Consider the following 24,288-nt stretch of genomic DNA (forward strand, 5'->3'; position numbering starts at 1 on the left):
TGTGATCACAGATGTGGAGGCTCCTGTGCTAGAAACTTACAAGAGAAGGAAACAAAAGAACCCTCTTGATTGGATGAATTATTTACCTGAACCCCAGGCCCTATCTTCCAAACTAAAAGGATGCCAGGCATTCCTGCCCACATTAGAAAAGCTTACAAATCAAAACTAAAATCTGTATTTTTGAAAGTTTTCTTTTGGAAAACCCACTACTGATGAGCAAACAATGTTATGAAGTACTTGAGTTGTTTTCAAAGTCACCTGCTATTTGCAAATCCAGTCCACTGGATGGTTCAGTTCTTTTTAGAAGATGATTTCTGCTTTGAGGTTAGGGGCTCAAGGTTTAGTGTAAAGGAAACATCTGGACTGTCAACATGTGCACTCTGCTTTCAGGGATGTGGTTGTCTAAAGTCTCTAGCCATTCATTCATGGTTCTCAGGCAGCTCACCATTTAGAGGAAGAGCAGGGAGAAGTGGCCTTTGATGCTGCTTCTTTAGTTAAAACTCTAGGATTCTAAACATTTGGCTGATGGCACTGGTCTCTGAAGTTCATCTCAGATGATGGATTTAACAAATACATTGGCATCTCCCATAATATATCACCTCTCTCCATGTTTAACTCAAGGTCACCTGTTTTCCTCCAGGGCTTTTATTTTAGTCCTCAGCAGAGTCATTCTGACCATAGACTCAATGCTTCCAACCAATTACTCTTGAAATGGGGAGTGTGCAGGGTCCAACAAAGCTCCTTCCACCTTCTTCTGATGTACTTTTCAGGTTCAGCAATGACCTGAACTCAACTTATTTTTTTTTTTTTTAAATAAATCAGTTGATATAATGCTGCTAAAAACTTTGCCTGTGTCTCTAAAGGTCTTTTAGGATTAATCATCTTGAGCCTTCAGCTGACAGCTGCAGCCCAGCCTTAAGCCACAGGAACAACTTAAGCAGGAGAAATCACTTCAACTTTCCATCCTTAAATTCTAATAGGCTTATGAGGTTGTGGAGGGGAGGGGGCGAGTCATGCGACATTACCATACTTGTTTAAAAAGATGGAGTAGTGGAAAGAGAAGGAGGCTGTCCTTGGTGATGGGGAGGGTAGGAGACTTGTGGGATTCATTAACAGAGGCATAAAAGGAAAAAGTACAGGAATCCAAATTAACCAACTTTCCACGTTTCCTCTTTGCCTGCTCATTTGCTGATTTCAAGCCTGTCAAGTTTAAGGCTTCAGGTTTGAGAGAGTAATCAATTTCAACATCAGGCCACATAGTTCCTAGACCTGGACTTCACTCCTTCAGCTGTGCAAGTAGAAGCTTCTATCACCCCTTGAACTCACAGAAGCTGACCCCACCTCTCCCTGCAAATACAGGGGGTCATGGCCTCCATTCTGAATAGTCATTTACATAGAGACACAGAATTTCCTGGGTAAGAAACAGAAACCTATAGAGAAAAGAAGTGAATTCTCCAAGGTGACACAGCTGGATGGTGATGGACCAGGAAGATGATTCAGATCTCTCCCCTTTCATCTGGTTCTTCCCTTCACATCACAATACTTTCCTGTGTCAGAGAGCCAAGGAGATGACTTTCTGCCTATTTTATGGACAACAATGAAATGGTGATCCCCAAACTGGTTATCTTTATTTTGTTGCTTAATGGGCTTCACTCTGTGGTCTTCAAAATTCTTTTCATTCCCTGAATCAAAATCTATCTAAAATTGAGGGAAGTAAGTCATGCCTCTGAGAAAGTTAGGCTTTCTTTGATTTCAGTAAGAAAATATGGGCAAGTCCGAGGGAACTGATCATGGTTTCAGTCATCCTGGTGCCAATTTCCCATCCCCACATTGATGAGAGGCTCATGTCTGATTCTGGGTAGAAACCCAGGAAATACTTCACCCATCTGCATTTTACTTTCTTCATCTCCAGAGATAGATAATACTTGAACAACTTTATGGGGATCTTTCAAGGTCTTCTTTCTACTGGCATCCAGATGGAAGATAGAATGTGTTCTAAAAACATTCAAATTCAGTAGGCACCATCAGGGTAAAGCTAATATGAAAATAGCTGCTTGCAAGAAAATGAACACAAAGCTCCAATAGTGGCAGAAAATAATGTGTACAAGGTGGATAATAAATAATACTGTTAAACCCCTGTATCATTCCTGCTTTCTGTCAAGGTAAAAAATGTGATATTTATTGCTGGGCTCGTAATTACTTTTATGCTTGAAACAGGAAAAAAAATGGGTTGATGATACAGGAAGGTGTGAGCCAAGTGTTTTTGTCTGTGGGGGTGGGGGCAGAGGTGGGGCAAGGTTTGATTTTCTGAAAGGAGAATGGAGTTCTTATCAGCATCACTTCTCTACCAACCACCCAAGAAACAGTTTTGCTATTTCTGCCATCAAGAGAGATTATTTGGCCTTTGTGAGCTTTGTGGTTGTGGGGATTGTAGAAGAGGGAAGAGGGGGAAAAACAGGGGTGGTCAGGATTAAGGAAAAGTTTGCAAAGCAAAAGATAAATATTAACTTAAGGTAATAACTTTGAATTTCCAAAAACAACGTATTTTTGTCTAGCCTGATAGATGATTTGGAACTATTACAACAACTTGGATCTTGATATCAGGGTTTCTATCCCCATCTTCTCCATTTCCACCCTACTTTGTCTTCTATTGCCTTCCATACCTTACCAAAAATAATTTGGATCGGTTTCACCAAGAAGATTAGTTCTTTCCAGATAACAACTGCTTGCGCTATTTGGGAAAGGACTTTGATACCATTTTGAAGCGCTTAAATCCTAAGACAACTGAAGCAAAGCTCTAGAGGTAGATACAAGCCAGCAATCTCATTAAAGTCAGCTTCCTTACCTATTGCATGAGCTCAATGAAAATCACAATCTCTCCTCCATGAGTTTCAAGGCTAAAAATAAGGTACTTGTAGCTTCAGCACCTAAGGGCTTAAATCGTATTTTATATTCCATAGATGTAGCCACATTGTCTCTTTTCCCTTTGTTCTTTTTCATTTCTGACAGAATCCATTTGAAGTTTTATTTCAAATCATCTGGCTTGTTGGCATAATGAACCTCAGATTTAGATTTGTGATTGTTTAGGGATGTGTATGTGTTTGTATGTTCGTGTGAGTGTTTAATTAAACTGATGTGAAATGCTGTCTGAGCCGAAGGCAATGGTTTTTCCTTTACTCATTTAATGTTATGGCGAGTTTTTCATTTGTATAATTTGTCATGTAATACCACTGCCTTTTAAGCACACTGGCTTAGTCAAAAGCATTCATTTAGAAGGGAATAAAAGCCTAATTACTCCCTTTCACCTTTACACGGTTGTTACAAATTATGTAGTGTCTTGAGGAGACTGCATTGAATGAGCAAGATTTCCATCCCAGTCCTGGGTCTGCTTCTAATTAACTGTGTGACTTTGGATAAGTCACCTCCTGTAATAGTCAGTATAGGCTAACTCGTATGAAGAGGAGTAAAAAAAAAAATCTCACAATAGAATTTTATTTTTCACTCAAGTAAAAGGATTTGGGTGGTAAGATGGGCCACAGGGTACTTACAGTATAAACATGAGAATCATGTTAAGTATCACCTATGAGTGCCTTGGGAAAAACAATAGGGAATAAGGTAGAAGTGTGCTGTTGTGAAGATTTGCTTCTCTTTTTTAGTTGTATGTGATGGAAACCCAATCTTAACTAGTGTAAGAAAAATGGTAGACTTATGAGCCATCAATATCCCAGGCAGTCTGAGCAACATGAAGCCATGCAAAGAGTCGGCAACACCTTGGCCTCAGGAACTAGGAGTAGGCATTTGTGTGACTGTAGGATTTTCATTCTCTGGCTCTCTCAGCAGGTTAAATTTATCTTCTCTCTGTATAGAGATATGGTGGCTGAACCCTCCTGTTATGTTATCTTAAATTTTCATCTTCTGGAAAGGAAGGGACTTGATTGTGGGGCGGGAGGGGGGGGGGGTCTCCATTTCCAGAATCCTGAGAGGGTTGGATTGTGATATGATTGGGTGTGGTGCACCAAAACCATCATTTGTAGTCAGGGAGCAGTCACCCTGCAGGAATATGAAGAATGGGTAGAGGGTTAGCATCTTTTATCCCATCTAAATTACTGTCTTCCAGACTAGATGTCAAAGGGTAGCTGGTATCCCATAATTGTGTCCCACAATTATGAACATTATGTTTCTTCCTCTCTTATATCAGACTTGCCTTTTCATTTATCCTAGATTCTCAGATCCATGTTTTCTGCTAGGTTAATCTGATAAATGAATCCCTGCTGAAGGGTTTATGACTAATCATGATTTAAAGAGGTAATCCTCTCATGCATGCCTTTTCACAGAAATAGCCAATGTTTTTAACTGTAAGAGAAATATTCAGCATTCACTGGACACTTTTTATGTCCAGGAAAGTCATTGTGCTAGAAAATGTAGGTTATACAACGTCAGTTGAGATATGGCCCAGCTGGTGTGGGAGTGAAGCTTGTTGGCTCTGGTGTCAGATTATTAAAAAGTTCAAGCTTTGCCATCTGCCAGGCATGATCTGTGGGCAAGTTACTTGACTTTCGTTCCTCATTTTCCCCCTTTTAAAATGGTAGGAATAATAGTAACTACCTGATAGACTTGTTTGTGAGATTTAAATGATACATACCAACTATCCTATGATCCAGCGATTGCACTATTAAGTATTTACTCAAAGGATACAAAAATACAGATTTTCAGGGGTACATGCCCGCAGTGTTTACAGCCGCATTATCAACAATAGCCAAATATGGAGACAGCCCAAATGTCCATCGACTGATGAATGGATAAAGAGGATTTGGTATGTGTATATATACATATAATGGAATAGTACACACAATGGAATATTACTCAGCCATCAAAAAGAATGAAATCTTGCCATTTGCAATGATGTGGATGGAGCTAAAATGTATTATGCTAAGTGAAATAAGTCAATCAGAGAAAGACAAATACCGTATGATTTCACTCATATGTGGAATTTAAGAAACAAAACAGATGAACATATGAGAAGGGTGTGGAAAAAAAAAGAAGAGAGGGAAACAAACCACAGGACACTGTTAACAATAGAATACAAACCGAGGGTTGATGGAGGGAGGTGGTTGGGAGATGGGTTACATGGGTGATGGACATTAAGGAGGGTGCTTATTGTGATGAGCTCTGAGTGTTATATGGAAGTGATGAATCACTGAATTTGACTCCTGAAATCAATATTGCACTGTATGTTAAGTAACTAAAGTTTAAATGAAAAAAATAATAGATTTAGGTTTATCAAGGTGTAACTTACATGCAATAAAACTCACCAGTTCAAAGTTTCTTAAATAAATAAATAAACATACCAATATGTACAGTGCTTAGCACAGCAACTGGCTCATTGTCAAGGTCCAATAATCCATAACTTTTAAATGCTAGCACATATATAGAATGTCTTAAGAGTATGGATTTAGTCTTTCAAGTTGTGTTTCTAGGGTAAAATTTTCTGTAAACTTGATTGTATTAGAAAAATCACTTACTGCCAAAACACATTTCATCATCTTGGATAATCTAAGCACTATGGAGTTGTTTTATTCTTAGTCCCTTGGTCTTAACTTGAAATGCTCATCTGTAGCCTATAGTTTATTTAGGCATAGTTCTGGTGATGTTTCTGGGCAATGAAAGCTACTAGGATATCTGTAAAATCATTCCTGTGCACCAGTCCCCCTGTCTCCTCCCTGCTCCTCCTCTTTCTCATTCTGAGTGAGTTTTATTTCAAGTGGCCTCTCTTCTTCACACTGTAATTCCAAAATTATGGTTGTTAGCTAATCCATTCAAGTGTAATTTGAGGACAAACGCAGACAACATTTCCTGTTAAATTTGATCTTTTCTGCATCAACATGGCTAGAATACAAAGAAAATCAATGAATAAAATGAGGACCTCCCATGCTAAAATAAATCTCTGAAGATCTCTCTCTCTCTCTCTCTCTCTCTCTCTCTCTCCCTCTCTCCCTCTCTCCCTCCCTCTCCCTCCCTCCCTCCCTCATTCTGAGCTCTACTTGAACCACCCTAATGGAAATTATTTTGAAGAGTATTTTTGTTCTCAGATCTGTCCTATTTCTTATTTTTTCTTTCTTCCAAGATTTTATTTAAATTCAAGTTATTTGGGGCACCTGGGTGGCTTGGTCAATTGAGCATCTGATTCTTCATTTGGGCTCAGGTCATGATCTCATGGTTTGTGGGAACAAGACCTGCATCACCGCTCTGCCTTGGCAGGGTGGAGCCTGGTTAGGATTCTCTTTTTCCCTCTCTCCACCCACCCCCCACCACCAAATAAATAAACTTTTAAAAATAAGTAAATAAATTCAAGTTAGTTGACATATAGTGTAGTATTGGTTTCAGGAGTAGAATTTAGTGGTTACAATTTATTGATTGGTAGCAAACTATATACTTATCATAGACCCTGCCAGTCATAAAACATGCTCATATAAATGGAGGATGAACTCTCTGCTAATTATTCTATATAGTTGTCTTCACAGTACATTCAAATTTATTATTAACCCTGAAACTTAGCAGTCACAAAATTTGCTCCGAGTCACATAGTGGACCCAAGTTAGCCTAAATCTAAAAGACTTGTTCTTTCTGTTCTATTATCTTCATATGTAACACTACATCAGCCTAACATTCTAGAACAAACAAAAAGCCAAAAACTCTGTTCTCTTATCTTCATATGTAACACTACATCAACCTAATATTCTAGAATAAACAAACCAAAAGCCAAAACCAACCACTAATTTATTGCATAGAAATAAACATGTGGAGGGGTGCCTGGGTGGCTCAGTCAGTTGAGCGCCTGACTTTGGCTAAGGTCATGATCTCATGGTTTGTGAGTTTGAGCCCCGCGTCAGGCTCTGTGCTGACAGCTCAGAGCCTGGAGCCTGCTTTGGATTCTGTGTCTCCTCCTCTGTCTGCCCTCCCGTACTCATGCTCTGTTTCTCTCTGTCTCTCGATAATAAATAACCATTAAAAAAAAAAAAAGAAAGAAAATGCATGTGGATACTTAAATTATTGATCTATTATAATAATTCATTTTAGCTTAAAATGAGAATTCTTCTCATGTTTCTTGAAGTTATCTAAGTGAGACAAGGGATACGGCCGTGAATTGACCAGCATGTGTCCCTTGGTCATGCATTTCCTTCAATGAACATCTTATGAGGTCCTACAACTTATAATAACTAGCAAACATGATCCTCAAGAATGCAGTGTTGCAGATCCTGGATTTTGGAGCTATCAACTCAAGTTGATAGTCCCAGTTGACCTCTCCGTGCCACTTTCTACAAAATAATGATGATATTAAAAGTAGTAATGCCATAAGCTTGTTGTGCAAGGTGAATGAGTCAGCATATTTTTAGAACAGTTAGATTGCGCTAAAGTCTAAAATTTAGAGCCTTGTTTTGGTAAATATTCATGAAGTATAGCTCTTCCAGTTATTAGAAATATAAGAAATGTCTCTATGATTGGAGTGTCTTTCCTGAATTTACCCTTTGGCAGTCAGAAATCTAAAACGTCCATAGTTTTTGAAGCTGCAATAATTTAATTTTATTTAAATTTCTGCATTGTCAACCATATTAACCAATTCATTATAGTATTCAGGATTTGGATATACCCTCCCCCACACTGCCCCCAAATACATACATATATATATATATATATATATATATATATATATATATATATATATGTAATTTAAATTTAAATGTATATATTTAATTTACATATTTAGATCCTGAACTTCCTTTTCATTTACCTATTTTGAGTAGATAAAGTAGGAAAATCTTGTTAAAATTACTAAGAGAGCAATTTTCAAAAGTTTCTATCATAATATATCATCTTAGATGTAAAATTAAAAATCTATTACCTTTAATGAGGATGTCTTTGAATACTTCACTTACTCATCTCATATAGAATGGAGATAATTTTCTTAAGTAAACTCAGGCACAACTGAAGAAAGCAAACAAATATTTTGCTTCATTTTCATGCAAATAAATTTCTTTAAATTCTTCAATTTTCTTAGGATTAAACAGGTGGTGGTTCAATCCATGGGAATCAAGTGTTGACCCAAGAATGTAAATGTTGTAGGGATGTGTGCCAGTCTGGTGCATGTGGCTGCAAGGCTGTCTTCCCAAGGACTTCCCAAGTTCCCCCTTCCTTGGGGGTCCACACCTTTATCCACCTTCCTGCCTATCACAGGCAGTCCTGGAGGTGGTACTTTCCAATTATACCATTTGATACCTGGAACAACCAAGAGCAGTCAGAGTTTTTATCTGATAGAGGGGAATGTCCATCCCCTCTATCACAGCCCATTCCCACCCCCAGATTACTTTGATTCTTAGGCAGAGTCAGCATCAAAGAAAATGGCAGAGCAGCAGCGTTTATCTTCTGATCAAGTATTTCCACAGGTTATTTTTTAAACCAAAACTTTATGTTTACATAACTTTGAGAGTATACCAGTTCTACAAGATTTATTAAACAGTATTCCTAGATCCCCTCTAATATCTTCTTTTGTAAGAAATGGTGAGGTTAATGTAGGAATCCTGAAAGTGCCTCTTTAGTTTCCAAATCTGGCTCTGACACTATTACGTGACCATGTATCCCAAGGGTCCTTATCATTAAAATGAGTACCTTCCCCACAAGAATGTGCTGAAGAATACATGAGTAGAGTACCGAAAATATTATGAGCAATACTAATGGTTAAGTAAAATTAAATTACTGTAAAATAACATGAGTAATGTCAAAATTATTTAATTTTAGTTTTATTAAATATTAAATATTTTGTTTAATCATTACAAAATGTATTGCTGTCCCCTGGAATTAACTGTTTTCAATTATTTAGATAATCCTTCTGATATTTACTACCGTATCATTATTTATTCATTTTTCAGTTTGAGGGATTCATTTTTGTGGAATGAAAATGCCTGACTTCTTGTTCGTTCTCCACTATTACTCCACCATACTCACCCATCCACCTGCATACACATACAACCTTATGCACTTGCTTCTATCCTTCACCCTTCTAATACAGCTTTATCATACTGTTGATCAGATCCGTATTTATTCTTTACCCTCTTATGACCTTTGGTAGATCGTATTTACTTTTCCATTCTAAAATGTCATTTGCTGAATTGTCTATGTACTTGTCACTAACCCAACCCAAACTATCTGCCAATTATCTAAATCTCCTTTTTTTTTTTTTAATGTTTATTTATTTTTGAGAGAGAGAGAGAGAGAGCGCAAGTCAGGAGGGGCAGAGAGAGAGGGAGACACAAAATCTAAAGCAAGCTCCAGGCCATGAGCCAACAGCACAGAGCCTGATGTGAGGCTCAAACTCACAAACTGTGAGATCATGACCTGAGCCGAAGTTGGATGCTTAACCAACTGAGCCATCCAGGCGCCCCTAACTAAATCTCCTTTTAAAAATTTATCGACACCAGGAAGTCACTAATTAATGTCATCTTTTTGAAGAAGATTCTTCCAGAGCCATTTTGGACTGATTCCACAGTTGTCATCCTGAGATCTCCCTTCACTGCCATCTAATGATCCTCTAATGCCACTAATGATCCTCAATTCCTCTTCCTGTGTTTGAGCTACCATTTCCTGTATCCCTTTGTTTTTGTTTCCTGGGGCTGCTATAACAAATTACCACAAACTTGATGACTTAAAACAACAGATATTCGTTCTCTTACAGTTCTGGAGGCAAGAAGTCCCAAATCAAGGTATTGGTATGGTCACACACCCCTGGAATCTCTGAGAATAATGTACCCTTGCTTCTTCCAGTTTTTAGTGGCTCCAGGCATGCTTTGCCTTTGGTATTATATAATTCCCATCTACCTCGTCCTTCACATGTCCTTCTCTCCTGTGTCTTACCAAATCTATCACTCTCTAGCTGTTTCTTATGGTGATTCATGTCACTGGATTTAGGGATCACCCCAAATACAGGATGACCGCATCTCAAGATCCTTAACTTAATTAATTGTTAATTATATTTGCAAAGACCTTTTTTCCAAGTAAGGCCACACGTTCAGGGTTTGGGTAGACATATTTTGGAAGGAGGCCACACCATTCAACTCACCACATTTTTGTCTTCCTTTCTCATGTTAGTGCTTCAGTTTTGTACAATCCTTTCTCCAACAATAGCTTTTGAGAAAAAGTGTATGGAGGTAAGTTTTGTGAAACTTTGCATGTCTGAAATATCGTTATTTTACATATAAATATTGTTAACAAATTATCTAGGAATAGATATGTGGGTGGATATCAACACCTTGAAAACATTACATTCTTTTTTTTTTTAGGTTTTGTTTTTTGTTTTTGTTTTTTTTTAGTTTTTTTTAATTTATTTTTGAGAGTGAGAGAGAGCAAGAGCAGGGGAGGGGCAGATAGAGAGAGAATCCCAAGCAGGCTCCACACTGTCAGCACAGAGCCTGATGCAGGGCTCAAACTCATGAACCATGAGATCACAACTTGAGCAGAAATCAAGAGTTCAATGCTTAAGTGACTGAGCCACCCAGGTGCCTCAACATTACATTCTTATGTAGCTTCAAGTAGTCCAAAGCCATTTTAATGTCATATAATTTTTATGTGATTATTTTTTTCACTAGAAGCATATAGATTCTTTTTAGTCTTTATAACGTATCAGTGTTTTTCTTCTATTCCACTAGCCATGTGGTGGGTCTTTTAATCTCAAAAATTAGGTCCTCTCAGTTCTGTGAGATTTTTTTTTTTTAATTATTTTGTTGATAATTTCTTCTCTTGCTCTGGATGCTTAACTTCCAGTATTGTTGTTCCAGGTTTTGTCTTTTTTTTTTTTTTTTTTTTTTTTTTTTTTTACTTTCACCTATTATCTATCCTTTGATCTTTGTGGATTACTTTTCAGGAAATCTGTTTATCCCAGCTGTTGCTTCTATTTTATATTTTCCATATTCAAGAACTCTTTGAATTGTTCTCTGAATTTTCCCTTTTTACAGCTTTATGTTCTTGTTCAGTGGAGACAATTCCGTCTCTTAGCTCTCTGAGAATATTGACAATTTGTTTTACTTTGTTGTTATTTTCCAGAATTTTTCTCCCTGAATCAGATCTCTTTCCTCCAAGTTCTTTTACTTTGTTTTTATATTTCATGCTAACGACTTTCCTTAAATAGGGATCAAAAGAAGAGAAAGTAACCAAACTTACAGCCAGGTGCCTTCTTACAATGTGATTTCCCCTGCTTTTTCTGTTTAAAACTGCATTCTCTTCCCTCCACTTTAAAGGTAATGATTATCAAGGCCCTCTTGCCTAGTCTGTTTATTCTTGGTGTTTTGTGTGGATCTTTGTGCCAGTCTCATTTATGTTCAGAGCAGGGAGGCATCTCTGGTTGGTCATACCTACTCCTGACATTATTTTAGATTTTATTATGACCTGTTTTGCCTCAGGAGTGAGATGGCACCTGTAATGAACACCACCCCTACTCCAAGAATAGCCTCTACTATTCTTATTTTCCCATTCAGGATTCCTTGGTCAGCTTCTGCTTTTATACAATTTAGTGGAAAAATCAGTGGACTAAGAGTCAGGATACATATAAATTGGCCAAATTCTGTTATCAATAATCTTTGAAGTTGGGGAGCAAGTGATTTAGATCCTCTCGTCTCAGTTTTCTCATCTGTAAGATATAAGGAGTTGCACTAAGCCAGAAGTTTCTGAGCTTGGCTAGGTACTAGTGATTCTGAGATGCCTAAGCAGATCTCTGCAAGAGCAGAGAGAAATAGGGTGACTCTTTACCCTTTCATCCTTCAGCCAGAGCAGGCCACTTTGGTCTGTTTTCCACCTAAGGTTCTAAGATTTTGTTGTTTGATTGCTTTTTGGGAGATTAGGTTTTCCAGCACCCCTGGTCCCCTGCTTCCTTCCAAATGTTTTTTTTTTTAAGTAACTGGCTTTGGTGATGTCAGAGGTTCTTTTTGTCCCTGCAATTCTGTGATTTGATGGGATACTCCTATTATTCTGACCTTTGAGATTTGTAATTTGAAGGTTCCACATGGTGACTACTGATATGTTGCATTTATGCCACACAGTAACATTCTCCTTCATAACATGACATGTAGTTTCTTCTGTGGTTCTGGAGCTAGACTGTAGGTGCTAAGAAGTCTTGGCAATCGGCTTAAATTAATACAGAAATATGGTAAGAGACAGGAGGTCCTACACTGAAGGCTTCAAAAAGATTATAATAGCTCCAGCAGTGTAGAAATGGTTCTTAACTTTTTTAAAACCATAGAATATCTCAGCAGGTGAATGCTTATGGGTTAATAATCACTTTACAGCACTGCTGGAAATCAGTTATCCATCATCGCAATATGGACTATGTTGCCAGAGAAAATTTGAGGAGGTTTGAATGCACAATGTACCAAGAATGCGGCACTAAAAGAGTTATTTCTTCCATCCCATGAAATGTATTTTGGTCTAGCAGATAAATTGCATCATTAGACATTTTTATGCACTGTCTGGCTGTGTACTGGCACTGATAGCTTTTACCCACCCCCAAACCCCATTACAAAGTACTGTAAAACAAACAGCGACTCTTTGAGTATCAGAAGACTTGGGGGGATAGTAAATAAATGGGCAGGATCACTTCGTACTAAAATATTTTTAGCCAAATAGAGAAAAGGATGTTTTAGTAGACCTTACTAGTGAAGGAGAAGTAGATAATGATAGAGAAATTATGAGAAGAATTGTACAAGTATTATGAGTGTTTTATTTGGTATATTTTATTCTATTTCAATGAAAATTGCAGAATAAATTAAGGTATAACAAATAATTGGAACTCAAAGGGCAAAAAAAGAATCACTTAAATGTCATAAAGAGAAAGTAGTTAAACATGAAAAGCATTATTTTTCTAAACCAAAAAGGATAATTCAACAATGAATATGATCTATGAAATTAATCGAAAATAGGAGGGATAATTTTTATTTGGAAGCATATTTTGTATTACAAAGTAATATAATTTTATAATATATAATCACACAAAAAAGAAGTGTAAGAATATTAGTACTACTTTTCCATCTTTTCTCAGATGGCAATTATTTTCCAAGGTCATGGATAATAGTATATAGATTAGTGGTTCCTCAACTGCAGTGAGCATCAGAATCATCTGGAGGGCTTGTTAACACACTAATAGGAGATAGCTCAGCATTTCTGACTTAGTAGACTTGTGTGGGGCCCTGTTCCTAACAAGTTCCCATAGATGCCAGTACAACTAGGCTACTGATAAGACATCTGAGTAACAAGGATAGAGTTCAAGGTTACATATTCCTCAAGATCTTCATATGGACCTCATGTCCTCATTATATCCTCCTGGTGATTTTGGAAAATATAAAGCGGTTGATTTATACCAACTAATCAAATAAACTCCTATTACTTGCCATAACAGATATGTGATAGCAATGAAACAAACAAATATTGAAGCTATTTGTTTCCTTCTTAATCACCAAAGGTGGAAAATCTAGTTATGTGGCTACAACAAACAGGAGAAAGACTGTCAGGCCAAGGATATTTCTCCCTAGCTCGTTTTCTTTCACCACCATGTTTTACTCATCAGAAAGATAGAGTATGCACCACAAATCTGTGAGTCTTATATCTGTTAATTATTGACTAGAGGAGAGCTTTATGGAAAATGGTGGGTTTCAGCTTTAATAAATAATGGGGTTGATTCTGCCCAATGACAGATGTGTGTAATTCTCATTAAAGTCAGTGGCAGTTACACAAGAGCATCAAAGCAAAAACAGTGTCTTTTACAGAATGTTCTGATTTGGTAAATTATTCACTATCTCTTAAACAGTAGAGACATATGCTATTGTTCTCTGTGGGGAACAGGAAAACCTCTTTTAGGCAGGATGTAGTTTCAGATTTTAGACTTGGAATGTACAACTAAGAAAAGGCATAAAATGTATTCACTCGGAAACCTTTAGATAGGAATTAATAACTGTATTGAAAATGCTCCCAGATATTATGCTGTGGACTGGAAGGCTTAGTGGGTATCTGGATGGGTTGGATATGTGTTTATCTGTCGATTTTCCAATTATGAAGTGAGCCTAGTAGTCTTTGCCAAACTGTGGCAATAATCAGTAGCATCACAACCAGTGACTAAGATATCTAAAGGGAACCCCATCACTGTAAAATGTAGATGCAGTTGGGAAGGTGAGTGGTGTTAAATATTAAGCAGCAAGTTAGGAGACTTTTTAACTGAACTCTGGTACTTATTTTTTTTTTTTTTCATCAAAGTACCCTGTATCCAGAAATGCTTCAGTTAACACATCTATAAAATGGAGAAAATATTGTCTGCCCATTGGGTCTCCTTGGGATGCTGTGATTAACAATAATGAAAAACATGTTGAAATAATTTTTAAAAAGCACTAAATTATTTAGAAGAATAAACTTTAAAGGAAGCATTGAAATGCCTTCTGTAGCAGCCCTTAGACAACTGAAAAAACTATTACTCTGATTACAAGGCTAGTCACAATATGAGTCGTCTTTAAGATACTCAGTATTTTAGGAGCGTGAGAAATTCTTTTCTTATGCCACTTAATCACTAAACAGGTTGAGATGATACTAACAAAAGATATGAGATACCAAATGCTGGAGGGGATGTGGAAAAAGAGAACCCTTGTGCACTGTTTGTAGAATTGTAAACTTGTGCAGCCATCATGGAAAACAGTATAGAGGATCCTCAAAAAATTAAAAATAGAATTACCATATGATCCAGAAATCCCACTTCTGGGACTATGTCCAAAGGGAATGAAAACATTATTTCACAAAGATATTTGCCCCCTCCCATGTCCATAGCATTATTTACAGTAGCCAAAATATGGAAGCAACCTAAGTGTCCATCGCCAAATGAATGGGGAAAGTACACACTCACACACACACACACACACACACACACACACACACACACATCCATACAGTGGAATATCATTTGGACATGAAGATGAGGAAATCCTGCCATTAGTGACAACATGGATGGATCTGATGGGCATTTTGCTAAGTGAAATAAATGAGAAGAAGACAAATACTGTATGATCTCACTTATATTGGAATTTAAACACACAAACAAAAAAGAGATCAGATTTGTTGGTACCAGAGGTAGGGGCCTGGGGAAGGGGAAATTGGATGAAGGTGGTCAAGGAGTACAAACTTCCAGTTACAAAATAAGCAAGTACTAGGGATGTGAATGTACAGCATGGTGACTATACTCAACACTGCCGTATGATATATATGAAAGTTGTTAAGAGTGTAAATCCTAAAAGTTGTCATCACATGGAAAAAAATCTTTTTTTCTTTCTCTTTTTATTGTATCTGTATGAAGTAATTGACGCTAACTAAACTTGCAGTAATTGTTTTGCAAAATATGTAAATCAAACCATCATCCTGTACACCTTAACCTTCTACAAGGATGTATGTCAGTTACATCTCAATAAAACTAGGGGGAAAAAAGAGATGCTGACAAAGATTTGGTTGCACAGGATTATGTCTTCATAATTGTCTTCATCCCAACTGGACATTTCTTTAATTCTTGATCAGAAATGTTTCTTGATAGGATTGAGGACAAACAGAAAAACTTGAAAAAGAAAGAAGAGGCTGTTTTGTGCTTATTCCCTATTTGTCTACCACCATCCTCACTTTCCCTAGAATTATTCCTCATTTTTGAGTATCTTCTTTGGTTAACTGTATTTCCTCAGGTTCTCCAAGACTCTACAATCATCTGGAATTCACAATAGAAATTTTAACCAGAAATTGTCAGTTAAATGTAATTTAATTAAAAAGATTTAAACCTCAAACTTTCATGAAGCAGCAGTACTTGAAAAGAAAGTGGAAACGAAATCGATGTGGGTTTTTTCATTCCTCTAGTATTAATGTGCTTTTGTAAACCATGGGAATATTATCTGGTATGGGAGTACACACTGGGGAAGTAGGCAGGAGAATATTCAGTGTGTCCAGCACCAGCTCTGGTGTTGAACAACCTCTAGTAGAAAAGAGAGAGGAAAATACGTAAATGAAACAAGATTTGACCCCTGCACCACGATTTCTCTAGAAATGTTCATGTGAAATGGCCTCGAACCGACACTGATTACTGCTTAATCTGTGGGACCCTCCAAACTCATTCTGAAATGCTGTATAAGTCTCACCCTGTAGACACTGAGACTTGGTTATTTAAATGCAAAGTTTCAAGTTATGGTTAAGCCACCTGCCACAAATTGCTCTTTCTAGGCAGGAGGCATCTATAAGCTGCTTTATTAAAACAGGAATCTTGAGGTCAAAGAAGTTCCTTCTGCTCTCTGAATGCCCTAAATGTGGAAAGGATAACCATGTAAATTTTGTATTAAAGATTTGGTTCATTTGGTGACAGATTTAGGAAAGAGGACTTTTGGGACATAATTTGAAAAAGCCATTGCCTCCTCCTTCCTCCTCTTCCTCCTCCTCCTCTTCCTCCTCTCCCTTCCTCCTCTCCCTTCCCCCCACTGTGCTTGCTTCTTTTCCTTCTTTCTTCTTCCACTTCCTCCCCCTCACCTACCCCCCTCTTCCTCTTCTTCATCTTCGTCTTCACCATTTTTTTTAGAGCTATGGACCTTGTAATATCAGATATCATGATTAAATTTCCTGATAGACACACTGACTTCCCATTCTCTGCCAACCTTCTATTACAGGGTTTCTCAAACACTAATGTCCCCTTGAATCCTCTGGTTAAAATGCCACCTCTGATTCAGTAAGTCTGGGATAGGGAGAGACTCAGCATTCACACAAGCTGTGGATGATGCTGGCCCTGCTGCTCAGACGGTAGGCTCTGCGACTTAAGGAAAAGTACGGAGTTTAGGTTCTTACCAGCTTTTGGTTAAATATGGGTAACTCAAAAAGATTTAAATTAAAAAATTTATATTCTAATCAATATAATTTTCCTACAATTATTCTAGTGTACAATGTAGCCTTTTTCTGCACAGTAAGGTTTTGATAGTAAATATAGAGACACTGCAGAAGGCACCATAAAACTAAACACATAAAGACTGAAAGAAAGAAGTCTTATTGGCGAGGCCTCAAAAATGTAAGAAGTAAATCTTTCTGTTGAATTAGAAGGATTGATTTCCAATAGTCTGTGTCTTGAAGAAGAGAAGCAGTAATTCCTGGCCTTCATTCTACTCATGGCTTGCAGAAGAACTTGCCATTTTAGCTATTTTATTCACCATGGATCTTTTTTTGTTAATAGATCTCCATGCTACTCTAAATGTAAAGGAATACTGTTCCCCACAATCCCCTCTCCAAGTTGAAATCAATCCCACTTGTCACCCCCCTAGACAGAAGATAGAAGTTTCACCCCCCAGTGAAATCCCTTCCATCTGAATTTCCTGGGTAGACAAGTCTAAGACCCAACACTGATCACCACCTGATGTAACCTTGTCTAAGCCCATTCTCTGTGACATTATATGCTACTTCTACAGGCAATGTGAAGCATCTGCATGAATGCTTCTCTTTTTACAAGCATTTATTGTCAGCACCATAAACATTTGGACACAATATTCTTCCTTTATAAGTTTTCTGTAAATACAATTAGAGTAGATATAAATCAAAATGATGGCAGTCCTTCTACGGTTTTTTGAAGTTCCCAGGAGTGCTGTTGGGCTCTTTAATTGCTTACTAATGTAAAAATATCATTGTTAGTAAAGCATAAATCATGGCAATTTTGCCCCACTAGAGGCTAAAAGCAGCACAAGAAGTGGTAATTAAGATTTACTAATAGATCTGGCAATTTCTGTAATAGAGGCTTTTAACAAGGTAGGGAAAAATAGCATGTCTCATGCTACAGTGAAGCAACAAAGAAAATATGAGGTTTTCTTCATGCAAAAGAGATCACCTGTTTGGAGCACCTGGGTGGCTCAGTAGGTTAAAGGTCCAACTCCTGATTTTGGCTCAGGTCATGAGCTCATGGTTTGTGAGTTTGAGCCCCACATTGGGCTCAGTACTGGGTGCAGAGTCTGCTTGAGATTCTCTCTCCATACCCCTCCCCCTGCCTCTCCCCTGCTCTTTCTCTCTCTCTCTCTTTCTCTCTCTCTCAATAAATAAACATTATTAAAAAAATAAGAGAGAGAAGAAAGAGAGAGCCCTGTTCAAAAAACAGTGACCAGACAGCAGTAACAGTGTTTATTTTTTTTTTTCTGGTTCTCTTTTTGTTTTCTTACTCACATGACAACTTATGAATACAACTTGAGGTGGGGAATAGCTTTGTACATTGTATGAACTGGAAGGCTTTTTTCCTTTTCTTTAACAACCAGAAAACTGAAGCCAAGGTAAAATAGCTGGTCTTCACTAGCAGGGAGCAGAGCCTGGACTGGAAACCAGGCACCTGCTTGTCAGTGAAAGACTCCATACAGTTGCCTTGTTGTTCATCAGAGATTCTCAAAAGTTTTCAAACCATGAATGTTCTTCTGTTTTATTCACCCCCGCTCTTTTCCTGTGATGTCTACCATATCTATTTTAAGATATATTGGAGTTGGGCATCATTTATGATATTTGGTTTATATAGTAGGAAACTATTTGAATTTGGATGCTAGGGATGGGAGGGCACCACACCCCCTTCTGAAAGACAGGGAAAAGATTACATCCCTGGACCAGTGCTGATGGCTTCTAAAATAAAAAGAGGGTTCTGTGTTGAGTGAGGAGTTGTGTCTTTCAGATCTGATGTTCAGGAGCTGTAAGCAACAACAAAAAATTTCCTCCTTGATGCAGTTTTAAATCCAATTAGTATTAATTAGAATTATATATACCCACAGGAGGGGAGCCATACTGCAGAGGCCAGCAACTATGGATCTACTTAATACCTCTCCAGCCTTACATGAGGCCTTTCATCAAAGGCTCTCAGAATGTCTTCAAACTATGAATTTTATTTTATTATTTTACTAATTTCTTTATCCCACCTTACTTATTCATTTATTCATTAGGTGGAGCACCCGCTACATTTCGTATATCAATGCTCTATGCTAGGAAATAGGGATAGAAGATTATGACCTACATTTTATCTTCCCAGTGGAATTTATATAGTGGAGGAACAATACAGATGCCAGATATATAAACAATTCCATATATAATTGCAAGTTGTGGTCTGATTCATGAACAGAAACCCAGGTGCTGAGAGAGAACAGGTTTAGATATTTGACAAGGGTGATCTGTTGCGGTACATGAGCTAGGGAAAGAGTGCTTCAGATAAAGAGACACACATGTACAACGGGGATAAGTTGAGGGCAAAGTCATCCTATTTGGGGAATTGAAGGAAACTATTCAGTGATGTTGGAACACAGAAAGTGAGAGACACAAGCATTAAGGTGGAAGAGTGGGCAGGGAGCAGATCATGTAGACCAGAGTAAAGAGTTTGAATTTTTGTTTATCTAAAATGAAAAATTGTTAAAGGACTTTAAGCAGAGGAAATGGAGTGATCATTTTAACTTCAATAGATTTCTCCCCTGCAGTAATGGTTATGGGACTCTACGTATGTGGCCAAAGGGCATAGCATAGTATACAATCATTGTGTCCTTGTTAGTTTCCTGGTTTTGATAATTGCTGTAGTTGTGCAAGATGTAACCATTGGGGGAAATTGAATGAAGGGTGCACACACCACTACTTCTGTGTACTATTTTTGCAGCTTCCTGTACATTTGCAATTATTTCAGCATAAAAAGTTAAAGGAATATTTCTTCAGATGCTTGCAGAGAATGGTTTCTAGTGGCATAGGCTCAAGCAGAGACGGTTGAGAAGGCTGTTTCAATAATGTTGGTAAGAGAGGTGGCCAGGACTGTAGCGGTGGCAATAGAGACAGAGAAATGAATGGGGAGATATATAGCCATAGATATAATATTAATTTATTAATAATTATTGATATTAATAACGAATGATATTAATGTAAATATTTGTGTATATTTAGGTAGACTGGACAGAACTTACTGGAACATTACATGTGGGGAGTAGAAGAAAGGGAAACCTGAGAATACATGGGATTTTTACTTGAGCAGCTGTCTGGGTTTAAATTGTTGATGTGTCTTAATTTGGGCATGGCCTGGACAGAATTAATGGAGGCTGGGATCTTTAGGGTTTCTCTGAGACAGGTGACCATATATATCAGAGGAGCTCAGAGGACTAGTCTGAGGGTGATGTAAATTTGACAGTAGACAGGTATGTCAGGAGAGAATAGAAGTATCCTAAAACAATGCCCTGGGGGAAATGAAGTAATTAGAAGTCCAAGTAAGAAGGAATAGTCAGTGACATAGGATGAAAAGCAGGAGAGAATAGTGGTATTTAAATCAAAGGAAGAAATTATTTCACAAATGAAGAAGTGCTGAAATGTAAGGATATTTCTGAAAGTTTGAGTAGGAAATTAATGTTTGTTAGATCTGGCAATACAGTATGTTGATTCTCTTAATCAGAAGAACTTGGAGTAGTAGAACCGGTGAACATTTGGGAGAAGATATGAAGCAGACGCCACTTGAGAGGGGAGCAGAAAAATGTAACCACAGCTATAGGGGTCACTGTAGAAACAAAATACTTGTTTTAAGAAAGAGCATTTTTAAATGTTGATAGAAATGGTTAATGGGATGCCTGGGTGGTTCAGTGGGTCAAGCGTCCAACTCCAGTTCAGGTCATGATCTCGCGGTCCGTGAGTGCAAGCCCTGCATTGAGCTCTAGGGTGACAGTTCAGAGTTTGGAGACTGCTTTGGATTCTGTGTCTCCTTCTGTCTCTGCCCCTTCCCCTTCCCCATTTGTGTTCTCTCTCTCTCTCTCTCTCTCTCTCAACCTCTCTCTCTCTCCCAAAAATAAATAGACATTAAAAAAAATTAAAAAAAAAATAAATGGTTAATGAGTGAGTGGGAGCCTGATGATGCAGAAGAGAGGAAGAAAATCACTCTGGGTCCTTGAGGAGAAAAGATGGATCCAGACTGTGTAGAGATAGCGGTGTTAGAAGCAGGGATAGTTTTCTCCACTGAAGCAGGAGGAGGGAAGAAAGATGTCTTTGCAGGTGGATTTGAATTTTGTTTTTAAGAAGATGGAGAAATTCACAGTGCATGATTTCTTTTTTCTCACTGAAGTGTGAGAGAGCTAAGAGAGAAGGCAGATATAGGGAAAGTTTAATGGGGAGAGAAGGACGGGACATAATACTTTCTCATGATGACTGAAAAACTGAGGCTGCCACAGTAGAGTAGTGTTGCCAGTGTGTGTGATTTTCTCCAGAAATATTTATAAAGCCACTGAAGTGAGATTGACAGAAGGTACACAGTAGAGTACATACACCCAGGATTTGGCTTTCGCCAGACCCGTGCTTCTGCAAAAGAAGAGGGCAGCAAGGCAGTGGTGCCATTTGCAGAGTCATCATTATGAAACAGTCACCACCATGACCATAAACATCCAGGGTTCAGTTAAGGCCACGAAGTGGAGGGCATGTTGAGAAAGAGGTTGAGGAGATAGATAAATTTGCTGATCACAGAGGAAGGATTTGAAAGGGAGAGAAAGAAGGGAGAAGTAGATAAATGTCTTAGATTAAATGATAAACCAAGCCATAGGGGATGACTCAGGATGTATGGTTTCCGGAAATGAAGTTTATAAAAAAAGTGCTACAGATTTTTTAGACTATGGTTATATTTGGTGGTTCCAATTCTCTGATTTTCCTCTGAGTTTATGTAAATGTAGGGTGCTAGCCCTACACCCTGGGGAGCAACAGCTACTCTGGAATTGTTATCACACCTTGGAAACCTCACCCATTTTCCCCCAAGGAAACATCAGGATCTTTGTTTATCTCACTTTTTGTTTTTCAATACAGAGTGCTAATTGCACAAAACATAAAAATAATTTAAACCCTCAAGAAGATAGGAAGTTGCATTTTCTTTTCTAGAATGGGTTTATATTCCTAGAATATCTTCAAAAAGAAATCTGAAAGTGCTGTTACAGTCATACCAGCTTATTTTGGTGATATTTGCATGGTACATCTTTTTTCATCCTTAAAATTTCCAGCTTTCTGTGTCCCAAATGTTTAACCAGACTGGTAGTGTTAACCTTTTAATTGGAATATTTCATCCATTGGAACTTGATTATTGACATCCTTGGCTTTATGTTTATCATTTTTTTTCCTTGATCTCAGTGATTTCAGTATTCCCTTTTCTCTCCTTTTGTGCCTTTGTAAAATTAATCATTTTATAACTATTCCATTTTTTTTACTCTATTAACTTGTTAGTTACACATTTATTTACTATTTTGTTAGTGGATACCCTAGACACAACATGTGCCTTTGACTTATTATAATCAATTGTTGTGTTTTGATTTTTTTTTTACAATTTGATTTTAAAATCAAACTATTACTGTGAATAATGGTAACATCTTGGAATTCTCTAACTGTACATATCCCTTCCTGTCCTCTGATTTTTATTATGAGTTTTAATTTTAAATATGTTTTAAAGCCCATAAGGCATTAATTGCCATTGAAATACAGTTATCCACATATTTATTTACCCTTTTTGTTTCCATCTGGCATTGCCTTGTTTCCTTCTGCTTAAAGAACTCCCTTTAGAAGTTTCTTTGATGTAGGAGGTTTGCTAGTGATAAACTCTCTTAGTTTCTCTCTCTCTCTCTCTCTCTCTCTCTCTCTCTCTCTCTTTGGACTGAGACAATTTATTAACCCAGCATTTGTCCCAGTGCTTCTTATTGGCAGCTGGCACCTGTCTGGCGATTCGGTCCAGATCTCTCTGTCCCCGAGGGGTCAGTTTACAGCCCCCATCTTTGTGCTTTTCAACCATTTTCAGCCGCTCCAGGGCTGCAGCCCCTGTCTTGGAGGCATGACCTTGTTTCCCTAGAACTTGTTTCCCTAGATCTTCCCTATGTCATCCCCCGTAGATCTTGGTCATGGAGCTCACCCCAGAGCACCCTGTAGGTGTAGGCACTGTGCTATGGAAGCAGCTTGTGTGTAGAAAGAGCTCTCATCAGGGAGCAAGCTTTTTATGCTTGACCAGCTTGACAGTGTCCACCCATACAGGGACTTTCAACTTCCCAGACTTTTTGAGGAAGACTGCCAGAGCTCTGAAGAATTCCTGCTGGTTCACATCCTTTACAGTAACTCCAGGCGTCCTGCGGCCTCCAGGCTGCCAGCTGGGGAAAGGGCTCTCAGTTTTTGTTTTTCTGAAGATGTGTTTATTTCGTCTTTACTTTGGAAGGATATTTTTGTGGGGTGTAGAATTCTAGGTTACCAGTCATTTTCTTTGACTTTGATCATTTCTGTTGAGAAGTCAATTATAAGTTATTGAGAAAAAAAATCTGTTTTCTGTTTTTAATGTTTTTCTTGGTTTTGGCTTTCAGCAATTTGACTATGATACAGCTCATTTTGTGTGTGTGTGTGTGTGTGTGTGTGTGTGTGTGTGTGTGTGTGTGTTGGTGTGTGTGTTGGTGTTATCTTGCTCAAAGTTCAATGAGATTTTTCATCTGAGAGTTGATGTCCTTAATCATTTTGGAAAACCTTTAGTCATTATGCCTTCAATACTACTTTTGCCTCATTTTTTCTCTCAATAGTTCCCTGTCTACTTGCAGGTTACAACATTTATACTGTATTCCACCATCTCTTACTCATTTTTCCTGAATTTTTTGTTTAAAAAAAATGCTGAGCTTTTCTGTTGACTTTCTCCATTCTCTTAACCCTGTTTTATGCAGTATCTAATTGGCTGATAAACCCATCCATTAGGCTCTTAATATTACTTCTTATGTTTTATAGTTCCAACATTTTCATTGGATTCTTTTGATGAATGCTGGTCCTCTGGTGAAATTAGCCATTCTTTGCATCTGTTTTCTCCAGCTTGTTCTATATTTCCTTGAACTTCTAATTAAAATGTCTGCTCAGTGTGGGTCTATTTCTTTTTAATATTATATTGTCCTGTATCTTGCCTTGTTTAGTCATTCCTGACTGAATGCTAAATACCATATATACCTATCCATATATGTATGTGTGTATGTGTGTGTATGTATATGCATGTGTGTAAACTATACACACATGTACGTATAATTAGTTTACTCAGCTTCTATTAGCTTAACCCAGTAGGGGACTGAGTTGAGTCAGGCTGGGTTACAGTTTCTCTCATTGATTCTGTTCCTAGGATATAGTCCTCCAAGGCTTTCAACAAAGAGCCTAGTGTGACCACTTGGGCTCCTCCTTTAATGGGTTTTACCCTAATTTATCCTAATCCTCATCTCCTCAGTAGCCAGGGACTGTCAG

The 24,288-nt window shown here is 37.8% G+C and overlaps 1 protein-coding gene and 1 pseudogene across 2 annotated transcripts in view; one reads left to right on the forward strand and one right to left on the reverse strand.

Annotated features, from left to right (window-relative positions):
- Positions 1 to 24,288, forward strand: part of DCC (DCC netrin 1 receptor) — a 1,134,523-nt gene that overhangs the window by 127,952 nt on the left and 982,283 nt on the right. The window lies entirely within an intron of this gene.
- LOC145713000 (uncharacterized) overlaps positions 10,960 to 24,288 on the reverse strand; it is a 52,172-nt pseudogene continuing 38,843 nt past the window's right edge.

This window comes from Panthera onca, chromosome D3 (genome assembly GCF_046562875.1).
Source record: "Panthera onca isolate mPanOnc1 chromosome D3, mPanOnc1 haplotype 2, whole genome shotgun sequence".
Lineage (NCBI taxonomy): Eukaryota > Metazoa > Chordata > Mammalia > Carnivora > Felidae > Panthera > Panthera onca.